Raw genomic sequence first — 6,000 nt, 5'->3', positions numbered from 1 at the left:
TCTTCAGTTTCTTCTTCAGTTATTGGAATCTTTCCTTTGTCTTGTGGCTGAGAACTGGACGCACGAGCCTCTGGAGTAGTTTCAGTACGAGGAGTTTGCTCAGTTGGCTCAGTTCTTGGCTCTTTCTGATGAACATTCTCATTGTCTTGAGGAATAGGAGGCACAAGCAAGCTCCTTTTATCAATGAAGGTGGCTTGTTGGTCGGGTGACATGGTCATCATCAGACCATCTTCTAAAAGTAGGATGTGTTGTTTAAGGTCCTCTAGCAAAGAAATGACCCCAGAGTTGGATGAAGAGGGCTTAGTGGCCGACCTTCTAGGATGGATAGTAAATGGTGAAATAAACATGGACTGATCTCGAGGAGTTCTAGGACTGATAGGAGTTTCATGATAATTCTTCCTCCTAGACTCTGAAACAGTTTCCTTGTAGCACCATTTACCATAAAAAAACTTCAGATTTTTTCTTTCAAAATAAGTCTTGGAGAAAACATTGATGCACTATTTTTTGGTGATTTTTCAGTGAAGGAAATTTTAAGATGAGCAAAGATTGGAGTCATAAATTTTTCATAGGAAAGTTTCCTACGACTATCAGTGCTGATTTTGAGCAAGAATTTGCACATAACAAAGTCAAAATCAATTCTGATTTTTTCAAGAAAATAATAGAACAGGTAAAGCTCCATTTTGTTGGCATCAATCCTATGACCATTAGTAGTGACCAACAGATTCAAAATTATAGAAAGGATGATCAAATTTTGAGGACTGAGATCCTCCAATCTTGCCTCAGCAAGAGTATTAAAATGAGTTTGAAAATAAGCCATCAGTTTAGCAACATGAAAATGATGATAGGCAGAAGAAAATTCTTCATATGAAAAGAAGTTTGCAATTTTTTCTTTAAAATCATCTTCAATTTTGGTTTTTCAGAATAGTGTTGACAATGTCAGGGTTCAACTCTATATCAACAGAATTGACACGTGAGACTAGATCAGTGTGTGATCTACCCTTCCTAAAGTTGGCAAAAAATTGGTAAAGCATGTCCGGGTAATTGGTATTGGGAATGGTCAGAATATGAGTGCATTTTTGGAAAGCAAAAAGTTCAAGAACAGGTTCAAGGTCCATCTTACGGAATTCAGACAGAAGAATGGTTCTCTGAGTGATGAACCCTTTCTGTGAAATCCATTCGAACCTCTTTCTGGCATCATCATCAATGAACTTGGGTAAGGAGGTAGGTTCCTCTGCAGTTTGAGGCTCAGGTTGCTCCCTGGCAACTCGTTTCTTCTTTGCACTTCGTTGAGCAACAGGTTCATCAGTCTGTCCACCAGATCTTGTTCTTGGTGACTTTCTGGTGGAAGTCTCAGGGGCTTGCTGATTTTCAGCATTTTGCTCAGCAGAAGGATCAGCAGTTTGCCTTTTCTTAGTTTGAGCAGTCCCCTTCCTTTCAGCAGATCGTTTCCCCTTTTTGCTACGAGATTTAGTCACTTTTCTGGGTGATTTCGTGACGGATGGATCAGCATTAGTAGGCTACTCCAGTTTCTCTTCACTATCACTGACTTGGGGCAATGTAGTGGGCTGTTCCTCGGTTTGCTCAGCGGAAAGTAGTTTGCCGCTCCTCTGAATGTTTCTTTTGGGCTGAACCTTTCCCTTTTCCACCATGTTTCTTTGTTCCTCTCTTTGGAGATTTAGTGGTGAATGACTTAACAATGTCAATGTCTTTATCCCTTAATATGAACCTTGTGGTGCGTCCGGCACTGACAGACCCTCCTCTAATTCTCACCATGATGCAATGCAAGATGATGTTGTTGCAGAGTATAATGCGAGTGTGTAATGAAATGAACTACGAGTACAGATGAACTACAATGACTGCTTGAATCGTCCACAGAGAGTGAACTTTGAGTAGTTAGGGTTTCGGGTGAGAATTGAAATTTATGGGGCAGTTGGCAGTTAGCAGAAGTTATGAGGGTAATGAACGGGCAATAGGAATGTAATGGTGTTTGGAAACTCAATTTCTTGGAACTTGATCATAAATGAGATGAATTTTGAATTTTGAATGTGGGAGAATATGAAGAGTTGCGATCGATATAGTGGTTAAAAGTGAAATAAATGAGGAAGAAAACTGCTTTATAATATTTTTCTTTCGAGTGTCGGACGGCCGAACGATGTGGGGCGTCCGACACAACCGTTCGAACCAGAACTTTCTGGAAAAAATGATGAAGAACACTGTCGGACGTCCGATAAAGAGTGACCAGAGAATTTTTAGAATATTTTTTCTGAAACGTCCAATTTTGTTCTCAAAAACACAAATTGATCCAGTGGTAAGGTTTTTATGAAAATATCAGCAATTTGATCTTTTGAACAGACATATTGAACACAAATTTCACCCTTATGGACAAGATCGTGAATGAAATTCCCCAGTCGCACTAGCTTGATCCAACCTGGTTAACACTCTGTCAATGTTTAGTGAAGCAAAATATGGACGTAGATCCCTACTTTACACCAGTTTCCATCCACCAAACATACCCCTTACCGGGCCCAAACACCAAACAGAAACAGTGGTGGTAATACTCGAGTATACCAAATATCAGAAGGGTCTAGTGAATCAGTAACAGTTTCCTCATGGTTCGTCAATCTATCTCGACCAAGCCCTTGCTGGCTCGTCAATCTACCTTGACCAAGCCCTTGCTAGCTCGATTCGATTAACTACCAATGAGGTTTGAACTCAAATTCATAGTATGGTCGCCAGAGAATAGGCTCCAAACGATATCAAATTCATGCACAAATAACAGATTTCAAATAAACGGTAGCCCAATCAAACAGTCAAGTGGAATCGAGTGTGATAAAGTACACACCCATCCAGTTCATATTAAACCAAAGTCACAATCATAGAAATCATAAATTTCAGTCACAAGTAGTTCACTTTACACAACAAATCATGCAAGCGGTACACTCACCAGTTCAAGCAACGTAACGTCAAAAGTTCGTTCCCGGGTTATACCCTTGATCACCAACAAACCCTAAGAACAATCAAGATAAAAGTATTATGGTTCAACCATCCAAAACTTAGGTGAACCAAGAAAAATCCAAGTAACTACTAGGGCAACAATTCAAATATGATTTTGGAGTGAAAAGAGAGCATTTGGACTCAAGGGACATAAGTAACCAAGGAGTTCCTCATTCCCATTCATGGCTGGAAATTTCCAGCAGCAAAATAGTGAAGAAAACAACCAACCACGAACTTAAAGTGAAAGAAATGCAACTAGAAGGCATGCTAGAGAAAACCATTACTTTTCCTCTTGTTTTACACATGATTTTATCAAAATTTTAGCTTATACACCACCACCAAAGTGAACTCAAACAATCACATGTAACCTAAGTCAAAACCAACCCAAAATCATCCCTCTAACATCACTTATTTCACAAGAAAGGAAGTAATAAAAATTTTAGCAGCACCTCCTCTTCTTTTCTTAACTTTTCTATCCAAACTCAAAACCTATATTCATAGTAATCCAACATCAATCATAACCACAATTTATAGGCTATAAAGTACAGTTGTTTAAGGCTACAAAACCATTTAAAATAGCCAACTATCTAGCTCCAATTCAACCACAATAAAGCTGAAAATTTGTAACCCTAAGCTGAAATTTACAACTACAAGCTGAAATTTTCTATAATCAAGCCAAAATAATATATAAAAGCTAGAAAATTCACATGGCAAAGCTACTAGATTGTAGCCAAGCTCAACGCATCATATCAAAGCTGAAATTTCTCACTCAAAGCTGGAATTTTCCAATCACCACACATACCATGAAATTTTTCATGAAAACTGCCAAAATCAAGTCTTAGATCTACTCATATGCAAGTAATAAAAGAGAAGATGGTTTCTTCACATAGTTACCTTGAAACCCTAAGAAGAAATGGATATCAAGAGCTTCTCTCTCCCAAATTTTTCCAACAAAGCCCTTAATCCTTCCTAAAGGTCACCTTTTATGGAGTAGATTGCAAGTTTATGGTGAAAACTCAAGGATTCAAGTAAAAGTTGGAGGTCGAAGATGAAGTTTTCTCTCCAAGAAGTCAGCCAAAGGAAAGGGAAAGATGATGGTTTTTTTGGTCAATTTTTTTGTTAATTAAAGGTCAAGAAAGGTTTTAGTCAAAGTCCAAACTCCATGGCTTTTGTGACAAGTGGCTTTCAAGGGTTAATCCTCATCCGATTGTCTTCCAAATGCTAAAATATCTAGCCTACTTCTAATTATCCCTGAATGCCTTATAAAATAATATCCCTTTGCACAAAATTCCTATTAATCTTTAAAAATTTATCGAACATACTACATTAGTGGGTCCCACTACCATAATGCACTACGAACTTAACAAACACTAACTTATACACGGAAAATGGTTAAGAATCTTAACTCTTTTTTAAAAATATCTAGAAAATTAATGTAGTAAAGTAATGTCAAGAAAATGTATTTGAAAAATAAATTAAAATAAATAAAATTTTTGGATCCTCACACTCTCTCCCTCTTAAAAGAATTTTGTCCTCGAAATTCTCACATTGATTAACAAACAGTTTAGGGTATTTCTTTTGGATTTCTTTCTCCACTTCCCAAGTTGCCTATTTTACATCGTGGTTTCTCCACAGGATCTTCATCAAGGGAATTTGCTTATTTTTTAGTTCCTTAACCTTTCGGTCAAGCAACTGCATGGGTTTCTCCTCATAGGTTAGAGACTCATCGATTTCAATTTTTTCTAGCTATAAGATGTAAGTCGGATTAAGATGGTACTTCTTCAGCATCGAGACATGGAGGATATCATGAATCCTGGATAAACTTGATGGCAGTTCGAGTTGATATGTTACTTTTCGATTCGTTGAAGAATTTTAAAGGGTCCCACAAATCTTGGTTAGAGCTTCTTTCCATTACTTGCCGTGATACTTCGTAACGGAGTGACCTTAAGAAACACGAGATCTCCAATTTCAAATTCCAAATCCTTTCTTTGATTGTTTGCGTAACTCTTTTGCCGACTTTGAGCTGTTTGACGTATCTGACGTATTAATTTCACCTTTTCATGTGTATCCTCCATCCATGGCACTGTCGTTGGATCCAAAATTTTCTTTTTCCTATTTTATTCCAATAAACTGGTGACCTACACTTTCTTCCGCAGAGAGTTTCATATGGTGCCATTTGAATAGATAAATGATAACTGTTATTATAGGCAAACATTACTAACGTCATGTGCTGGCCCCAACTACCTCCAAAATCCAAAACACACGTCCTTAACATTTTTTCAAGAGTTAGAATGATTCTTTTCGATTGTCTATCTATCTGAGGGTGGTATGTGGTACTGAAGTTTAATTTGGTCCCTAAGACTTTTTACAATTTTTGCCAAAATCGAGACATAAATCGGGGATCCCTGTCTGAAACTATACTTACGAGTACTCTATGTAACCTCACAATCTCATCCATATACAGTTGAGCTAATTTTTTCATGGAATACTTCATGTTTACTAGTAAGAAATAGGCCAATTTGGTTAACCGATCAACGATTACCCAAACGGTATCATGGCTTCTCTGCGTTCGTGGCAAACCTGGGACAAAGTCCATTGTAATGTGTTCCCACTTCCATTCAAGTATCTCAAGGGGTTTTAACAAGTCTAAGGGTTTTTTATGTTCAGTTTTAACTTGTTGACAGGTGAGACAGGTTTGAATACACTGAGCAAGTTTCCTCTTCATGTTATCCTACCAATATAACCTTCTTAAATCCTGATACATCTTACTACTATCCGGATGGACCGTATATTTAGATCGGTGAGTTTCCTCCAAATTTTCTTTTTCAATAATTCATTTTTCGACACAACCACTCGGCTCCGAATCTCAAAATCCCCTCGGGACTCAAATTGAAATTAGACAATTCCCCTTTTTGCACCTTTTCCATCCACTTCTGTACCATAAAATCTTTTTTCTGAGCATCTTTGATTCGTTCTAGTAGGGTGGATCTCACTGTAATATTTTTG

Source organism: Coffea eugenioides, chromosome 4 (genome assembly GCF_003713205.1).
Source record: "Coffea eugenioides isolate CCC68of chromosome 4, Ceug_1.0, whole genome shotgun sequence".
Lineage (NCBI taxonomy): Eukaryota > Viridiplantae > Streptophyta > Magnoliopsida > Gentianales > Rubiaceae > Coffea > Coffea eugenioides.
The sequence above is the reverse complement of the archived record's forward strand: the minus strand, read 5'-3'. Positions refer to the sequence as shown.